This window comes from Mauremys mutica, chromosome 6, assembly GCF_020497125.1.
Source record: "Mauremys mutica isolate MM-2020 ecotype Southern chromosome 6, ASM2049712v1, whole genome shotgun sequence".
NCBI classification, from domain to species: Eukaryota; Metazoa; Chordata; order Testudines; family Geoemydidae; genus Mauremys; species Mauremys mutica.
Window position 1 is genome coordinate 105,619,569 of NC_059077.1, and position 20,905 is coordinate 105,640,473.

The 20,905-nt window shown below is 39.8% G+C and overlaps 1 protein-coding gene across 1 annotated transcript in view; it reads left to right on the forward strand.

The window, feature by feature from the left end:
- PTPRD (protein tyrosine phosphatase receptor type D) overlaps positions 1 to 20,905 on the forward strand; it is a 1,658,801-nt gene that overhangs the window by 1,039,099 nt on the left and 598,797 nt on the right. Inside the window, exon 9 of the mRNA XM_045020490.1 lies at positions 6,057 to 6,099. The gene's annotated coding sequence lies outside the window, so the exon portion shown is untranslated. The remainder of the gene's footprint in view (positions 1 to 6,056; positions 6,100 to 20,905) is intronic.

Genomic DNA, 20,905 nt, shown 5'->3' on the forward strand with positions numbered 1-20,905 from the left:
AGACTCTGTGATTTGGACTTATTCCACTACACACACACACGGACACACTCTCCCTCCCTCTTAAAAGGCTAATGTTTTGTCTCTTTTTGAAATACTATATAAAATGATCACTTTTATATTGCATATACAAATAAAAATGGGGTACACATTCTTTTCTGTATCTGCTGTCATTTATACATATACTTTCTGCATCATCACCCAGACACAAAGGACATTGCTTATTGCTATCATGCGTGTGCTTTGAAATGTCTCCATTTCCCACACAGTCATTTCCACATGACTAGACTCATTTTCAGTTTATTAAAAATAAGGTCCTCTTGATCATGATATAGTCTCAGAAACAATAAGCAGCAGCACTAAAATCTTCTAAATTCTTTTTTAATTAAAAGTGGCATGATTGTTTGAATAAGAACATATATCACAACCTAGGGTGAGATACATGACTTATTTTTATTAGTATTGGTGTACTTCAGCCTCTCATATTTCTGCCTCCTATGGGTCCTATTCTATTCCCATTAAGATAATGTGAGTTTTGCTGTTCACAATAACAGAAGGTGGCTCAAACCATAAATTAGAAAAATAAATTATGTATCTCATCCCAAAGTGTGGTTTCATATGTAATAATATAGCACATCTCCCTCTTTGTGTGTGTGTGTACACTCACCCACACACATCTCCTATGCTAGAACCGCAATTATCAAAATGTCCAGGTGACATCTAAAAATTTTGGATAATCAGGAGAGCCAGCCAATATACTTTGAAATCAGCCCTCAGGGTTTCCTGAAAAAATTATATATTTCAAAGCTCCTGTGACTATAAACAACCTCCTTTGGCATTCTCTGTATTCTATCATTGTATTCAACTTAGTTTCTGAGTATATAGACTGCAATTTTAGCTTAGCCCTTGTGCAACGGCACTCAAGAGACAGGGAATTTCACAATCCCCTCCTCCCACTGGACAACCATACAGGGTTAGAGCAAATTCTAGTGTCAAGAGAAAGAGGGAGAAAATAAGTTAAACAGGGATATATTGAAGGAAATCAGTGATGTTCTAGATCTTTGCTACATTGGTTTTTGAGGAATGGGCAGATTCCTAAGGACTGGAAATGGCAAACATACTGTAGTACTATTATACAGAAAATAATTGAGACATGGTATTAAAAATATAATCTATTTGTTTATTTTGGGGAAAAGTATTTGAAACAATATTAGATGAAACATTACTTACCATTTTAGGGAAAACAACTGGGTACAGTTTTTAGGCTTTAATAAGGGAACAAAAGGAAATATATGATTTGGATGGAGACTTCCACCATAGATCTGTGATAGTAAACAATTGCTTAATTAACTATTTTTGTTCATTAAAGGCCCAATCGAAAGCCCACTTGAATCTAATGGGAGCCATCCTTTAAATTCAACAGGTTCCATCACAGAAGGAGGGAACGATTGGATCTTACAGGTTACGTTTTTCAAAAAGCACCTGATGAGTTTCCATAAGAAAGATGAAGGGTTAAGGTGTAATATCATCATAACCTTTTGGTTAGAGAAGAGGATTAAAAACAGGATACATGTTTTTGTTGGGTTCCCCCCCCCCACATCTGGAAGGAGGCAGGCAGTAGATGGTTCTGGGGATCTCTCTTGATTAGGTACAGATCTGGATGAGGATCATTACATTGGAAGTAAGACAAAGAATGGCTAACACTATAACTAGATCCAGAGGGATACAGATCTCTTAGGAGACTGGACCAAGAAAGGGAAATACAACCTGATATGAAAAAATAGAAAGTAATACGTTTGGGAGAAATGAAGCGAAATAGGGAGCATAGATTAAATGGAACAGTCTTGTCATGCTCCCCAATAGAGTTATTAGCTGCAGGGAAACACACCCACAAACTAAATGCTGTAATGTGATACAGTGAGAGATGGAAAGCAAAATAAAGAGAGGGTGATTTAAGGATTTACATGTCACTGATCAAGCCTCAGCTACACTAAGATCAGTTTTAGTTATTTTTTCCTGAAGAGGGTATTATTATTCTTAATCCTTCGTAGTGCATTGTAAAGTTAAAATTCAGTCCAGCAGAGAGAGCCATCACAAAGCCTATCCTGAGGACTTCAGCCAGAATCTTCCAAACACTCGTGCCTGTGCTTAACTTTATACACGTAAGGAGTCCCATTGAGGTCAGCCTGATGATGTGCCTGATGTTAAGAACGTTCATAAATATTTCCAGGACTGAAGTGTTGAGTGGGAAGTAAGTGGTGCATAGGCCTCGTGTTGGCCCTTGGCATGGGGTGAATTTCACCTTAAGTGAACAATATGCTTTGCAGAAATGTAAGAAATAAGTTATCTGACCCAGCTGTTTTGAAATCTAAGGGCCCAATTCTGCAGTCCTTCATTCTGACTTGGTCAGAATTGCCCACTGAAAATCAGTGGGCCCAGTTCAGATCTAGATTAAGCAGGTGCAATTCTATTGAAGTTCATGGAGCTGCAGCCAGTTGTGGCCAGGGCTGAATTTGGCTCTTTGTCTTTTAATAGGAATTTTTGCCTGAGTAAATTGTATGATTGGACCATAACAAACATGACTATAATATAAGCAAGAAACATCAAATGAAAATATGGGAGCAAAGTGTCTCAGGGATGAGGCTGCATGAAAGAAGTGTATGTTCAGAGGAGGCAGGTCACTTGGTGCTAAGGAAGAGGGAAGCTGTTCCCAAAAAGGGGAGCTGCAAGGAGAAGGAGACGGTATGGGAGCATTAAAGAGAGAGGACTGGGTGGAGACATGACCACAGCGTAAAATAAGTACGACTCCAGGATTTTTAGAATGGTGGGTGGTTGTGAGTAGAGAGGAGGATATATATGTATGAAGGGGAGATAAATACTTGAGACTATCCAAAAAACAAATTAGATCATGTTACTTTTATTGGAAGAACATAAGCCAAAATATGCATTAAAGGGGCAAATCTTGACTCCTTCTCTATGAGCTGCAGAGGTCCCAAAGGGCAGCAGAATTTAGATAATAAGATACTATAGTGGCAGGCCCTATAGAAGACACAGCTGTGCAGGAAGCAGTGCAAAATTTTTTACCCATTTGATCTAAAGAAAGACCATTCTTGATCTATAATGATCAGCATTTAGCTTCTGAGTATAATAAATATTGTATCCACAGCCAGCCCATTAAATATTTTATTTGAGCAACAACAGCTTCTTTTCATATTTAATTTATTTTTTTCTAAAAATATAGCTGTCAGCGTAATCCCTTTTTTGGTTGTTGTGGAAATACCTACCCCAAAGTAGGCTGCAGCTCACATAAGCTGAGTTCCCCTACCACTAGCATGCTTACTGGAAAATGCTAATTCATGGCTACTTCATGCCTCTGATCCTGTGAGCAGGACTTCAGTGGGACTATTTACGTGAGTAAAATTACTCAGGCATGTAATTTCAGGATCAGACCCTTAGCTTTTTCCCTGAAGAATTACTAGTGAGGCAGGTGTGGAGAAATAGTGTTGAAAGGAACAGCTAGTGCAGTAATATGTTCACAAGCTCCCAATTGTTTTGTGTTTAAATAGAAATTATTATTATTTATTACTTATTACAATAGCACAGCTGGAAGCAGCTGGGGAATGAGGGGAAACAGTAATGAAATCAAAAGTCACGTTAGCATATGCTGAACAGCTAATATGCAAAACTTCTCAGAAATGGTGTTTAATTTTTTGCCTCTTCATTTTTATATGAATTCACAGCTCAAACCTTTCTTGAGAAAATTTCCCCTAAGACAAGCACTTTTTAAGTGGTCTCTTTTCAAGAAAAATGTACATCTTTTAATGCACTCAATGCTGGGGTGCACTCTTCTCTTCCTGGCCTGCTGCTTCTTATCCTGGATGGCTGCTACCTGGCTTCCTGGGGTGGAGTGGGGTTCCTGATCTCTTTAGGCAGGCCCTTCGCATTCTGCTGCTGCTGCAGAAACAGCCCCTTGGACCTGACCCTCTTGAGCATCCCCCTCCCGTTTCTCCTCCTGCTCCTGCCAGCCCTCATCCCGAATGAGAAATGACTGGCTGTGGCAGTGACGCTTCCTGCTGCTGCTCTTCCCGCTGACTGGCCAGTGCTCCTGATGGGGTCACAAGAGCACTCGCCCCAAGAGGCAGCGCAAACTGGTAGCAGGCTCAGAGTGGTGCCATTAGGGCATGCCAGATGTTTCCAAGCTCTAGGCAGGGCTCCAGTAGCAGAAAATGCACTGGAGAGGAGACTATAACTGTACAAAGTAGCCAGAGCTAGCCTCCCTTGCTTTGGGTGATGGGTGGGGCAGCCTGATCCAAGGATAACCAAGAAGGGGATTTTATCAGGGCGTGCCCTGCTTCTCTTTGCAGTAATTTCTTCCCCTGGAGTGTTTTGTGGAGCCCCTGACAGGAGTTACTGTTTTATTTTATTGTGAGTCTCATGATATGTGGTGTTTGTCTTAAAGCCCCAGTTCCTGAAGTCTAGTCATTACATGACGCTCTCAGCTTTTGTTTAAAAAAACAAACAAACCACAACTTACTAACCCTCATTGTTTCTGAGAAAGCACTTGAGAACATGACCCACGGGCACCCTAAAGACTCAGAAACCAGAAATGGTTTCAGGGGAACAGGGGTGTTTGTGCGGGGGTGGGGAAGCCTAAAATCCATTATTTTAAAAAAACAAAAAAAAAAAACCTCACTATTTTAAAGCCAACCTCAAGACTTTTGGAGGCGTGACTTGTATTTGAATGCTTGGGGTTTGCTTTACTGAGTTAAATCTGCTCCTGTTGGCAGGGACTTGGAAGGAAGGAGGTGCTATCATAAAATACTGCCTGCCCTACCTTGAACTCAGATCTAGCAGTGTTACAAGTTACACCTCACTCCATCAGCTTTAGAGAGCCTTCCCAATGTGTTTAGTTAGCATGACATTCATGGTACTAGCCACATATTATTTACTCGTGACAGTTCAATGTGTATTTGTGCCTTACAAAATTTGCAGGAAAAAAAAAAAAGGATTTGATTAAGCAAAGGTGGTTCATAACTGTGTAAATTTCCAAGTTTACCACTAACCTATCACAACTTACCTCTCTCTCTCTCTAGGGACATTTTAAGGCTGGCTGGGTAAATGTCAATATTTTTGGCAAAAATTTGAACACAAGGAATTTTTTCTATCAGTAAAATGTATTCATTGAAATATTTCCAGCCAGCTCCAGTAGTTGCGCTATAATTAGTATAATAATATCTGAGTGCTTCTCATGTCCATTCCTCTGCTGAAAAGTTTAGGTCAATGGTTTTGTATTTCTTTTTCTTGTAATTTTTTAAAGGAGACCAATTTTAAAGATTGTAGCTGCTATTCACGAAAGGGGAATTTAAATTGAAGGAAATTTGCCTCTGAATGTAGAGTCTGCCATCTGTAGTATACTTTGGAAATGAATAAATGTGGTCAGCGGGATTGAAATGCACCTTTTTAATATTAATCCTTCTCTTAGAGCCTGATCCAAAGCCGATTGGAGTCAATAAGAGACTTTGTATTAACTTCACTGGGCACTGGATCAGGACCTTAATGCTCTGGGCTATGTAGATAGTCATACCTGTATTTCTCAAAAGATCATAAAAATTGTTGTTGATTGAGTCCAAAGAGTACACACAGATTACCCTTACGGGCTAGCCTGAAGTATGTAATATCATGCATATAAGGCAGGTATCGTGTCTCTCTTCATAGACTAACACGTGGAAGGTCTTCTCTCTATGGTAATTAATTACAGAGGATTTTGTTTTCTCTTTTATATGTCAGACTTTGTTTTACTGGTAACCCAAATAGTTGTCTGCGTTATATAAATGAATGAAAATACCTTTTCTTCTTAGCATTCTGTAAAAACACCAGTCAGTATCCTTTGCTGCTAGATACTGAATGAGTAACATGTCCTGCAAGTCCCAGGCAGCTGAGATTCAGGGTAAAATATAAAAATGCATTGTTGCTTTTTCTTGACCTTCTTTTTTAAACTCTCTAATGGAAAATATATTAGGCATTTCCCAAAACTTGACCCTTCTGTCTTTTTTCCTTAGGTGAGAAGTCTGGTGGACATCAGCAGATTCTGAAGAAACCAAAGTAAGATTTTACATATGTTGTATTTCAAAGTGTTTATGGTTAAATTTCAACTTTTTTCTTAAGGGGACTATCGCTAATTTTTGGCATGGAGTTCTTGGTTTAAATCTAAAATTTCTCTTGTGCTTGGCAGCCTCTAGCTGTGATTGGAAAGAGTATTATTTTAAAGGTTCCTGTAGGTGGAAAACAGAGCACAGTATTTGGAGTGGTGGCTTTTGCAGTAAAATCTTGTCCAAAGGAGTCCTGAGGGGCCAGGGGTGAGATCACAGTTTAGATTTTGCAGGCTTTTTTTAATAAAGGAAAAGAGTCTTAATCCCAAAGTGGGTTTGACAGGTATGCTGCAAATTAAATGGAAATGTAGTTAGTGAGTAGAATAAGTAAACAAACAAAAGGTTGTGTTTGAGCCTTTATAGCTTTTCTGTTTGGTGTCAGATTCAGTAAACCAGCAAAACACTTCATGGGTTCTTGTAAACATGTGTTCTGCATGTCACGCCTACTTGAAAGTTTACATGAATTCTTCAGTTCTTTTAAAGAAAATTCTGTATTTCAGTTGTGAAGAAGTCTGATTATCAAACACCTTGGGCCTCATTCAACTCCCTTTTCTGTTTCTTTCCATTGACTTGAATAGGAATTGGATTAAGTCCCTAATGAGAGTATATCAGATTACAGCAGCATATTAAAACTAACCAGCAACTCAAATCAATGAAGTATTAATTATTGTATGTGTACATAGATAGCTTTTAATCAGCAATGCATGATACCTAGCATGACCAGATGTCCCGATTTTATAGGGACAGTCCTGATTTTGGGGACTTTTTCTTATATAGGCACCTATTACTCCTCACCCCCATCCCGATTTTTCACACTTGCTGTCTGGTCACCCTAATGATACCTGTTTTATCTGGATTTACCTAGGATGTGAACAGTGATTTACCATTTGCCAGTCAGGCTACAAAATGTACAAACCGGGCATATGGTGAAGGATAGTCTATCAGTTGTTTGTTTCCATTTCTCTGTTAGAATTATAGTATTTAAAGTTTGTTTTTATATTTTATATTTCCTAAATGCTGCAATAAATAGAAACTATAAAGTCAAAACTGGTCCCAGATTTAGGTATAATTGCTCGGAGTCCCATTTCAGCCAGGATTGTCCTCAGTTTTTAAAATAAGCCTGCGTGTTGACAGCTTTTAAACAATGTTTTCTTTCCATCACTGGAGGCTGCTGTGTTTATGCATTGGCGTTGTTATTTTGTCAGTACGATTTATCTGCAGAGAATATGTTTTCTTCTTGCTTCACTAAGTAATGCACATCTTGATTTTAAAAAACAAGAAACTTTTCTTGGGATGGGGCGGGTTCAAGAGCTAACTAATATTGTACCTTTCCATCCCCTTAAATCTGCCCATTTCAAGATAGAAACCACAGAGACAAATATTAGAAGGTGGTCTCTAGGAGTAACTGATTGGCATATTTAAAGTGGGTTGTAGTTGCTTATGAAATATTTGCAGCCTTTAGTAAAAACCAGTTTATTAAATACTGTGTATGGCAACGTGGAGCAACATGATTTTCCACTGGAGAGAATCACTGTGAGCGTGTCTTCATTACAATTAGACCCCCGCAGCTGGACCATGCCAGCTGACTTGGGCTCTCAGTGGGGTCGTGCTAAGGGGCTGTTTGATTGTGCTGTAGGCATTTGGTCTCAGGCTGCAACCTGAGCTCTGAGACCCTCCCAACTCGCAGGGTGCTAGAATCCAGGGTCCAGTCTGAGCCCAAATGTCTACACCACAATTAAACAGCCTCTTATCCTGAACCCCTTGGCCTGAGTTATCTGGTACGGGCCAGCAGCGAGTTTTGAATTGCAGTGTAGACATACGCTAAGAGAGCTGGTCTTTGGCTTAAGATTTAAGGGTAAATACATTTACAAATATGCATTTTGTTTACAAAGTCCAAAAAAATTAAATTATGTGGCAAATTAGGAAGCCCTTGTCCCATTTAAGTTAACAGAAATCCAAAGTCATGACTATGAGCCAACTTGCTGTTTGTTTTGTAAGGCTCTCTGTTTCCTCCAAGTATAGTCATTTCTTCCACGTGGCTGTTCTTGAGAGCCTGCAATTTACTTATTATAGTAAAGTGCACATTATACATAGGAGGGAGTTGATTATAGAGATCAAAGGACATTGAGATGGCAAAAGTGTAGCAACCTTTGATTGCGTGACAGCCTAATCACAAAAAGCCTTACAGCGAGGGAGCTCTCAAAGTACAATTTAGTAGCTGATAGGGTAGCATCCTATAAGGTACATCCTATAAGGGTATTAATATTTTTACTAGCCATTACTTATTTTTTAAAAAAGCCAAACACAAACTAATTCATAAAGCAGCCCAGCTGTCTTTCCTTGTGTAAGTAGGATGTTCTAACTGCACACATTCTAAAAATATTGGTTCTGTTTATGATGTCATTATTTTCTGGTGTCCTCCATGAACAAAAGACTTAACTTGTCTTAGATCTGCTTTTGACATGGAATCACTGAAATCCCAGTGAGTCTGAGTTTAGCTCTTGATGCTGTAAGTAATCCATTTCCATTTCTGTGCCATCATAGTAATGAATCACTATCTTATGCAGCATGCAAGTATTCATCCTCCTCAGGCAGCTATGACATCACTTAGAATATTGAATCTTCACGAAAGTTGATGATGTTATAAAAACTGACAGTTATATAATATACTTTTTTTCCTCTTTTCTTTCATCTGGCACAGCGTGTGTGTGTGGGGGGGGATTCTCTCTGGCTGATGAGGTTTCCTCTGCCACAAGAGGATGTCTTCACTTCAGCCTGCCTTTGATCGATTTCATTTTATATTTAGATTTAAGTGTCCAAGGGAAAAGATAAATCAGGATCACCTAATCATAGGGAGTCTGGATTGTACATGAATTAAGAAACAAGCAGGGACATTATTTTAACTAGTCAAAAGGTTCTATTATGGCTAATTACCAAATTATAATTGTCCAAGAGCAAATGAAAGGTTGCTAAGACACAACATATTATGGGAGAGGGAGCAGGAAAGAAGAAAATCAGCACAAATTATTAATAAATCAGATAGCAGCACTAGTATTAATCTAGGCATATGTTATCAGGGTTTCAAAATAACCATGTGTGGTATGAAGATAAAGCAAGGCTTTGTTGGGATTCTGCTATCATTCTGTCTCATCTATCATGAGAGGCCTTTCATATATGATTGAAATCTGCAATTACTTACTGAAGAAATAATAACCTTCTGGTAAATGGTGAGCAGGTTTACAGAAGTACAGAGATTCCTAGCAGAAGGAACCAGCGTTACCATGCAAACAACTTGGAGTTCTATGGGACAAAGTTGGAACTGTCATGTTGAACTTGTGATCACCTAGTTATAACAGACTACTTTACTAATTTCCCAGAAGTAATCTCACTTGAATAGACCACAGCAGCAACAGTTGTCAAGCACATTAAATCTGTATTTGCATGACATGGAATTCCAAGAACAGTAATAACTGACAACCACCACAGTTCAAGAATAGGGAATTCCTGAACTTTGCTAACATGTATGACATTCATCACAACATGAGACATATATCTTCCCATATATATTAGAGCCAATGGATTAGCTGAATATGGAGTACATATAGTGAAGAACTTTCTCCAAAAAGCAATAACTGCAAGAGAAGATCCACATTTAGCACTGCTCAACTATAGAGATACACCACTGCAATTTGGAAAGTCACCTCTTGAACGTCTCTACCTTACACATATAAATGTTCAATTACTAGATATAGGACAAAAACAAAAGATGATTAAGGAGTCTGTGATAGTGAGGAAAAGACTAGGAAAGTACAATCAAACAAAATATTACAATAAAGAAATTTGAGTAAAGAGGGCTTGCAATACATTAGACCAGGAAGATTGCTGAAACGCCCTGAAAGAGTGAACAAGACTTGTTAGCGTTGTGTTTAAGCAAACTGAACAGTTAAGTCAGTGTATTTGTAATGGTTCTTAATTTGAACAAAGACACTATTAAATTAATCAGGGCATATTAAAAGGGGGTCTAAAATGGGAAGCTGTCTATAGAATAAGTCCTCCGGGAAGTGTAGGGATCCCAGATTTCCTGTACGCTCTATATACAGTCTTTGGTTTCCTGGAACACACTTTCTGCTAGGGGCAGACACAAAGAAGCCCAGCATAGGGCAGTTGCAGACTGAAGCTACACAGAGAGTAGAAAGTTTATCACCTAATTTCTGTATGTACTTCCTTTTCATATTAATATTTCATATTATCATGACAATGGTCTGCTCATCAGTGAGATACTGCAATGTATGTGGGATTGGTAAGACCATAGCTAAACACCAGAGACAAAGAAAAGAGAAAATTGAAAAATGGGAGCAGGTTCAGAGCAGATGATTGGAGGTCTGGCAAATGCACTTTATGATGAGAGATTCAAGATGATCAATTTATCTAGCTTATGAAAGAGTATAGTTGACAAAGATAAAGAGTAAAAGTACAGTTATGTATTTATGCTATGTCTTGTAGTATGCGTCTAGTCAAATAGTTCCATACAATGCAATTTTTTCTATCTTTCCCTTTTAAAAACAACACTAAGAAATGTAATTTACAAACAAAATATTAGAGAAAGGTTGCAAGATTTTTTGCATGAGTAGGCCCACAATTGTTAAAATTGCGCATACAAGCTTAACTCTATCTCTTTGAACATATGCATTACATATCCCTTTAAGTTTGATACTGTTTTTAGTTATACAATCACTACGGCTTCATAAATAATATGATATGCTGTTTTATGTTTCTCTACATATGTAGGTACATGTACGTAAACTCCTATAATACTTTGATCTACTCTATCTATGCCAGACAACAAATCCGTGGAGGTCATATATATGAAAAGAACACAGGAAACCATACTTACACATATTATAGAACAGGAAAACCAATACAGAGTAATAATGAACTTTATTGGCGTAAAAATTAGCTTTGTAGTTAACTGCCTCATCTCCTGAAATGCATATGTGGAAGGTTGTTTACCAGTTGTAAAGAATGTGTGTCGTTTACGGCTGCTGACCGATTTATTAAAATGCATAGCTTGAGAGTTTATCATGTAAAAAATCTGTATTAGAAGATCTTAGACCACCAAGTCAATTAAAAAAGTATAAGTACACAAGAATGAAACAAATTACAAGATGCTACACATGTGTAGCCACTGTTAATGGTTAATGCATGATAAAATATAGCTTTACAGCATGTGACCATGTAATTGAAGGACTGCTTGGTTTATCATAATTATGCATAAAGGCACAGCATTTGGTTTGCTTGTGCTATCTCAATTTTGTAATTTCCTGATGAGAGCTAAGCTATCTAGCCAAGGGGATTAGCTCTGCCTTCACATAATCTTCCCATTGACTTCAGTGAGAAGTCACCCACTTATGTGAGGGTAGAACTGAAATCTTAGCTTTAGCTTAACATAGTTTGCTTTTATGTATTAAAATGCGCATTTTCCACTAAAGAAAATGGCTTCTTTTGAATGTTGCCATTTACTTGCTGGGTAAAAACACTGGGTCAGATCCTCAGATGGCTTAAATTGGCACCAACTGAGAATTTGCACCAGCTGAGGATCTAGTCCCCTATTGCTTTTGAAACTTCAGTGTGTGAATTTACCCATGATCTTTAAGGTACAACCATGTTCGATTTGATAGAAATATTACCTCTGTGTTTACCAGACAGAAAATTCTGTGAAGCTGTGAATCTAAACATGTTTGGGACCGTTACCATGCCAGATTTATTAAACCAGTCATTAATATGCCATTTACTTTTCTGAATGAATTGAACCTGTGGTGACTAAAAAAAAAAGAGATTATGGTGTAGACTCCAGCAATTAATAGTGTGAGAACTTGCTCCCTTGCTGTGGGCACTGTGTATCTTAATAACAGACTTGACATTTTGGCTTATTGTTTCCCTTGGTTGGGTGCTGCTGTTGGATAAATATATATATTTTTGCTGTAATCACAGACATTATTTCAGCTGATTGCACAGCTTAATAATATATATTTTAATGCTTATTCTATTATTTATTCATTTAGAGATCTTTTTTTTTCTTGGTGTAAACACTCTGTTCCAGTCTTGTTTAAAAAAGTCTGTCCACTGAGGCAAACAGGAATAATCTCAAATTATTATAATAGTTCATTGATAGTTGTCTAGACTGTTGGTTTTTTTTTTCACTTTTGCATGTGTGCTTGGGTAATAAATTGATCGGCACACTACAAAACATTAAATAAATCAGTTAAATGATATAGTACTAGAACTAACCAGGTGCTATAGCCATGGGCAGCGAGTGGACACCCCTCATTCAGGGAGGCTAGCCCCACAGTCCCGACCCCTGCAGCAGGAGCACTGAGCCCCCTACCCCCCTGTCGCAGCCAACCCCGAGCCACCCTTCCTCACCCCACCACCAGAGAAACCCCAGGCCATTCCAGCCAGTCGGCCAGCTGACCCAAGCGCTGGCCTAAGCAGCCTTAGCTGCACCGGCTGGCCGACCTCAGCCCCTGGCCGGCCGGCTGGAGCAACCTGAGCCCCAGCCCCAGCCTCAGGCCTCCCAGAGCAGCCCAAGCCCCAGTCCCTAGCCGTCCAGAATCGCCCAAGCCCCAGCCCCGGGCCAAAGCAACCCCAGCGCAGTGTCCCGCAATAGCAGCTCCCAGCTCAGTGACCTGCAGAAGCAGCTCCTATCCCTTGGCCGGCCCCAGTCACGCCGGCCGGCTGGTGCAGCCCCAGCCCAGCATCCCACAGCAGCGGCTCCAGCCAGGGAAGGCAGAGTCTATTATATCTGCCACCCATGGCAATAGCCCAGGTATCTTTATAATCTCCTATTAAGTTTGGATTATTTTCCTGGGAGCCCAATAGACATGATAACTTTCACCAATATCCTAATAAAATGTGCAGACAACCTCAAACCTGCTACTGCTCACTTCTGTGAGGCGGGGGAAAAATGCTCGTTTTTCACCTCCTTTTTACACCTGCTCACACAACAGTTAATTATAAAATATATAATATTTTTCACATTTCACATTTCTTTCACACATCCCAGTTAATTGCATTAGGTCATGTCAGATCAGTCTGCATTAGTTAATGGAAAACCTGAAAAAAAGCCAAAGAAAAGCTAGGAATAGTCACACTTTTCAATATGGATAGATGCTGCACCTACATTGATTATTCAGAGGCATTGCCTGTAGAAAGTTTATATGGGTAACTTGTAGGTAATAGCTGAAAACAGCAGGTACCTGATTATAACTTAAAAAAAAAGAATAATGTAGCTGTTTAGAATCATTACTATATTACTTGAGTCTGACAGGATAGCATGAAAGAATGGACCAAGTCATCAAAATCAAATCAAATCCTTCTTGAAACTGAGGTCTGTGCACAATCTAAAATGAGCTAAATGTTTTTAAGGTCTGAAAATAGATGGCTAAGGACCTTGCAATTATGTACTCCATGCTTCTTGTCCCTCCTTTACCTTTTTTGTCTGATATGTTTCTTGCCTCTTTCATCGCCAACCTGAAATCTGGTGAGTCAGGCCATTCTGCCAATGCCTTTCCTTTCCTGAGTCCATTGTTTGTTCTGTGCTCAGGCTCCTTTATGTTTGCTGATATTTCAGATTCATCAAAAGGTCACTACAGGTCTGACAGTCTCTGCTGTGCACTGTACTGTCTTCAAATCTTGTGTATTCTCTAAGGGCTTCTCTGTCCCAGAATCAATGGTATGCCTCTAATCCAAAGCATTTGGCTGTGTTCCTGCAGCTCTGCCAGACGGTCTGAAGCTTTTGAGGCTTCTCCTGCCTAACTTCCTACTTCTCTAAATACGTAATATACTTGGTCTTTTTCCCAAGCCCATGCATCTACAAATGCACGTGCTGCTCCTCCTCTTCCCTCCCTCTGTGTAAACCCCACTCTATAGCTATTAGCCTGTCCAAAGCTTGGAAGTAATACACAACCTTTGCCTAATAGCTTTCTCCTCGTCTCACTTTCCTGTTGGTCTTCCTCTTCCTTTTCCATTCTCTGAGTATAATCTGATTTCTGGATTGTTAACCACATATCTTTCTATTTCCCTCCCTTCCCTAGTCCATGTTTTGTTACCCCACTTGCCTCTCAGCTGCCTCCCACCATTCCCAGCCATATGCAGGTGCTTTTCTGACATGCTCTGACAAACTGCTGTACTGGCTGCTTTCTTCAAGGCCGGAGAGGCCTCAAAATACTTTGTGCACTTCTGACCGATTGGAGCCCAGGGGCGTGAGAGACTGGGGGGTAACAGCTGAACCCCCACACCTAATGCAGAATATCAGCAAAGCAAGCATACTTGACTGTGAGTAGGGTGGAGGGGTCAGATAAAAGCAGAAGTGGCATCAAGGCCAGAGAAAAAGAGAAACATCTTAGAAAAGCGTGGGGTACCTCCGTGTGCCGTTTTGTCACCCCTCCTGTCCAACGTGTATATTAAACTGTTCACGGGCTTAGAAAGAAAGCACAAGATGAAATGTTTTCAGCATTCTGATGACACCCAATTTAGTGTCTGTCTCATCCATCTTTGATGATGTGGGTTCAGCACCTTAATCAATGACTAGCTGAGACTGATGCATGGATGAGTGCAAGCTGGCTAATGCTCAACCTAGATAAGACTGAGGAGATGGTGGGCTGCAGGAAGCAGCCAGAGGAGACCACAGAAGTAATATACTCCCTCTATCAAAAGGACCAATACCTGCTATTAGTTACTAGGGTTCACAACTTAGGTGTGATTCCCTATCTATCTAGCCTGGATCTAGCCAGAACACACTCCCGTTTTGCATTTTGGGAAGGGAAGGTTGGATGTAGTGCCCTTAAATTTGTTCAGGAACCCCAGGCTGAGAACCCCAATATCAAAGAAGATATAACCTCTTGCTTCCAAAACAGGATTGAGACGGCCAGTGTCTGTGCTGAAGATAAAGGGTTTCATTCTCTCGTGCTGTCAGTCTGAGAGCACCAGCACTAAATACACTTGAAGTATTATTGTTTAAAAAAAAAGGTTAACTATTATCCCTTCTTTTTGTGCTGTTGTTCTAACATTTTGGAGTTGACAGTGCCTGTTTCACAGGCAGCTAGAAACAAAGTAAAATGTAGTTATGTATTATTTGAAGCAGAGACTCAAATGGATTTTAAAGCAAGTGAATGCCTTTGCTTACTCCTAACTGGCTGTTCCCTACTGCCTCCTCATTACTTATACACAGTTTTAGAACATCTCCCATTACTAGTGATCATTTTTATTGTTTTCTCTAACAGCAATAACACCAATATTTTGATAGTGTTGCTCAAAAAGATACACAGTCAAAGGCATTCCTTTTAAAATCTATGTTCATTAACTTTGTTGGTCTGTGCAGGGAAATGTGTTAGGCATTTGGTTCATTATATGTCAGGTTACTTTGTTTGAGGTTTAAAATTAGCAAGATTATATCACTATCAAATCTTATCTTTGCCTTTCATTGTGATTTTAAATTTCAATGGAACACTTTCTTGCCTCATGAGAGTGAATACCCATGGAAAACAAAGGAGTGGGTGCATTGTGATGATTAAGAGAAACATATTCATGAATACAAATATAACCTGCAGTTTCTAATTACTGACATTATAATTAGTATTAACAACACAAATGCCATATTGGCTTAACACTGTTGTCATACACACAGAGTTTAAAAGAATCCTTCAGAGCCCTGATGTGCTCTAATATCACATTATAAATTATCCCTTTTCTTCCTGTCATGTGGAATACTTCCTGTCCTCTGACCCTCTCTAATTACTGATGCTAGCATCTCAGAGGGACTTTCTGGAAGTTCAAAAATTACTGTATTGTTTTAATTATTCAGTAAAAGACTGATTAAAATGTGGCTGAGAGCAGTGCGTATCTAATTCATAATTACATACATAAGTGGAAGCTCTGTGGATTAGACTTTTTACCTCAAGGGATGTAGTTTGAATCCAGCCTGGATCATGAGTAGATTTGCAGTAAAACATCTTTCATAGGAGAAGCTTTCAATATTTGGTGGTTTGTCTCACATCTTGCATTCCGTTAATAATAATAATTAGCAATAAGAAGTTTATAAAACAGTTAACCCAAGCATCTCCCTTTGGAAGTGTATATAATTTCCTGGGGTTGAGGGGGAAATATTCTGTTGTGGGGAAGAGGGGTTTCCTTCTTCAGTAACTGTTCACTGTTAGCATAGCTGTTGTGCTTTATGTGCATAGGTTGTTTGGAAAAAAGGTGTAAGGTGAAAAAAATCCTTTTGGCGAAGCTATGTCACTCATAGGTTTGAAGTCTGGTCATGACACCTGAATAGCAGGGAATGTATGCCACTGAATGTATTTACAGCCACAAATGCAACATCAAATGGATTGTAGCATTGAATTGCAAAATTGAAAGTGCAAAAATACATGCTCTGCCCCCTCTCCCCCCACTCTTGAATTCCTCAAATAGAGGTGAAAGTCTGTCATCTGTAAACAAATGGGAGGAATGTCTAGCTTTTCTTCTTACTGGGGAACTGAGACAGAGACGGGAAAAAAGTTAGCATAAGGTGTATACTCTAATAAGACTGTTACAAGACCACCCTACCAAATATTGTACTGGAGTAGGATGTGTGGATGATTACTCTTGGGAGGGTAATAAAGGTTTAGTATTATTAGTACTGAATTTACTGAAACACTATGAAATTTGAGAGGACTGGAAATGATGTAATTAAATGTTCAGTTTCTGTTTTAGCCAAATAAATATGCCCTAGCAATAATGTAAACTGTCTTTCTCCTAACACCTTCCGGTCTCCAAGGTTATTGATTATGGAGACATGGATACTTCAGATGAGTGCCCAAAAGCTTGGACACAGATCTGAAGCTTATCCAAACTAGAGAATTGGAACTTCTTGGATCTGTAAAATTGGGGTTGGAAATCTCATGTGCACAGACCGATTATGCAACTTGTGAAAATACACAAAAATATCCTTTATTAATTAAGGATTAAAGCTACGTAATTTTTCCCCATCTGAGTATTAACCTGGCACTTTAAATGTCATCAGGTGGGTGGAGACAATGTGCTCAGCACAGCATCCATGGGGTCCTTGTCTTTAATGGGGCCCTCCCCCCCATAATAGGTAGTAGAGGGGGTATGGAGAGAGGCTTACAAGAACAGAAAAGGGAAGAAAAGAAGAGCAGGAAACAGCTGGGCCAGGTGAAGTTAAGGACACTGCTTTTCCTGCTGACCAGAAGAGTAAGTGTGTGTGGAGGGGAGGGGGGTTATTTCTACCCCATGTAGTCCTGGAAAAGCCCTGGCTTACCTGGATCGGGCTGGCAGCAGCACCCATCTACAAAATTTGCAACAGGATTGAGATTCCTCATGACCCACTGTCGGCATTACACTGCTCACGTTTTCTTTCTGGGCTGGGAAGGAACTTTTCCCTCACTGTGAGATTGGCCAAGGCAGGGTGAGGGTTTTTCACCTTCCCAACAGCAAGTGGGTTAGGTGATAATGTTGCTACTGAATATATAAAACTCATGGCAGATGACCAGTGCAGGTATTTGTTATGAAAGGATCCCCTTCTATTTTCATCCCCCTCCTTTAGTGAGCATCTGGCTATATTATGGTTGATCAAATACAGGGTGTCTGGTGCAAGACCAGATTGTTGCCTTGGAATCTGGGGTACACATATTTCCTCCCAAACTTGTGGTTTTTACAGGCTCTAACTGGCTTCTTGGAGCCAGAGCAAGGGGAGAAAGGAAGAAATTTCTCCAAAACTTCTCTGCAAGTCCCCTACACCTCCCCAAGTGGGTTGATTGGAACTAGAGAAAACTGCCTGCCACATATAATACATGTATGCTTTATACCATGATTTTATATTTTGTCTGTGTTTGGAATAAATGTACTCTATTTCATGCTTCCTACTTTCTCTCAAAGTGTGTGGTTCAAAATCCATGAAACGGGAAAGTGAGGCTCATATTGGGTACACAGATTTTTTTAGGTGTGAACTTTAGCTTTACTCACTTGCTGGCATTTAAAGGGCAAAACAAATCCCCATAAGTGAAAAATGATGTGTTTTTATTCCTCTGAAATAAACAGAATTACATATTCTTAAAGTTAACGTTCATGGCTCTTCCTTATAGTCTTTCAGCTTTTCTACTCCTGGTCCCAGCCAAAATCAGGAAGTGATGTGCTATTTATTTATTTCAATATAACCAATATTTTCCAGGGTGCTAAGTGCTATATGAAGTGTGCACGATTTCAGCTGGATCAGTTCCATAACACTCCTGACCTACCTCCTGTAACATTCTCTCAGGCCACTTTGTATGTCCAACAACGCACTTCATCTGTTATTCCTAACATCTGCCCATTTGTACACCAGCCAGCTCATTTTCTCAGGAAAACATATGGAAGGATAGATGGAGTTTGTAGTGCGCTCTGTCAGACCCAAGGAAGAGGTATGTTGCAGAGCTGAGAGCCTTTTGCTGTTAAAACAAGTTGGGGAGCTGGTGGAGATATCCGCTTGAGTACCTTAGCTCATTGCAACTCCATGGGTATCGTATCAGGAGGTTGTCTCTAAGTAGCTAGTGAGAACCAAATCCTTGTAAGGCTCTGATTCTGCAGCTGAATCTGCTGATGCAGACCCTTGTATTTGTATGGGTCTATGGGACAATGTGACACCACACAGGCACAGGGTTCCACATTAACAGCTCTGATTGGGCACAGGATAGTTTGATGGAATTAAAATTTAAAAGTAACAGGGATGAGAGGCAGTTACTGGAATTTCATCCCACAAAAGAGCTACATTTGCATCAAGTCATGGGCAGAGATGCACGCTGATTTTTATTACATCTGACCCAGTTAGTTCATTCCAAGCATTATCATAGAGTTTTATACGGTTCTGATCTGATTGTTCCAGGTTATGCTTGTTAAGCACAGAGACTTTGATTTAGGTGTTAAAATGTCTTGTCAAACTAGATCCTCATCTACATCATTAAGGATATTCTGATCATTCCTCTCTAGTCATAGATCTTTGAGAAAGTGGGAGCTAACCAGAGAAGAAAGAAATGGAAGGGAAGTGATATTTTATTGGAGCATCTTTCAAAGGAAACCTTCACCATCTTTTTGAGCTCTTTTTGGTACCAGTGAGTGCAGCCAGACTTTGCGAAAGAAAAACAGATCATACAACATGGAATTTGGACTCTCTCACCCCATTGGGGAGGGTGGGATAGCTTGGTGGTTTGAGCATTGGCCTGCTAAACCCAGGGTTGTGAGTTCAATCTTTGAGGGGGCCACTTAGGGATCTGGGGCAAAAATCAGTACTTGGTCCTGCTAGTGAAGGCAGGGGGCTGGACTTGATGACCTTTCAAGGTCCCTTCCAGTTCTAGGAGATTGGTATATCTCCAATTATTACTATTACTATCCTCTGCCCTTTAGCAGAGATACTATGGGTGGCACATTGGAAATGTTGATACTTTTTGGAGAGGGTAATCTACAGACAAATTGAACCCCCCGTTTGGATATGTCAGTGTGTCCATCAGATATGAAGTCAAGTCAGACTACTATGTGATGTCTTTGGGAGGAGAGAGAAAAAGACAATTAGGGTGTATTTTAAGGATTGTGTATCATATTTCTCTAAGTCATGACCTTTATATTAAAAGAAAAGTCAGTACAAACCATTTCTATTTTAGTTTTGTTAATCCCAAATTACCTTTTTAATAAGTTAGGGAAGAAGGAACATAGTTTATAGGAACATTATAGTAAATCTCCTTGGGCTGCAGAATTTGCTACTTACATACATGTTGTGGTTTTGGGGTTGGGGTAATTAATTCTTTCTCCCAAATCAATGTCAATACAAATAAATCTGAAGTAACAGTCTCTAAAGTTAATAGTAGAAAACAAATGCATATATCATAGGGTGAGAATAATAGCATGGGGGGGTTCTATGTGAGTCTTATTAAATAAAATAGAAAAATAAGAACAAACCAAAAGTCTGATAGAATAAACTGTTAATACTTTGACCCTCCCTTTCCCCTACTCCTCCATCATTGCTTGGTGAATCTTGTCACAAATCTCTAAGTTTTGAATTAGCTGTATGTAGGGTTGCCACCTTTCGAATAGCTGGCATCTGGACTCCTGAAGCCCCGCCCTATGCCCCACCTCTTCTCCCCAAGGCTCTGCTCCCTCACTCACTCTTCTTCCCTGCTCCCCCTGTTGCTCACTGGATTGTCTCCATCTCTCTCCCCCATCCCCAAGTTGAGCTGCTTCTGCTCCAGGGCTGGGACAGGAGCTGCTGTAGCCTGCCTAGGAGGTGGGCTTGAGCAGGGGCTGGCATGGGTTAATGACCCAGTGCCTCCCCTTGCCCCATGGTAACTAGAATTTTGGTGTCTGGTCAGTACATCTGACCAGACGCTGCCAGGTCCCCTTTTCGACTGGACTTTTCAATCGAAAACTGGGCACCTGGTAACCCTAAATAGCACTCAAACACATAGGCCAAAAACTGGCCTATCCAGGTAAAACTCGGATGAGTGGCAATCCTTGTTGTGTAAGGTTTGTATCATTGGAATCCCACTGGCTTTAATTGGAATAATGCACGTGAACCTTAGACGACTTCTAGAAATGTAGACCTTCAAATGTTCTATTTAGCTGCTTTTGGGTGAAGCTGATAAAAGGAGCATAAGAAGAGCAAAAAGCACATACAGTAACGAAAAACTAATTTTACTCACTGTGTAATTGTCACATTAAATTCATGGTGGTAC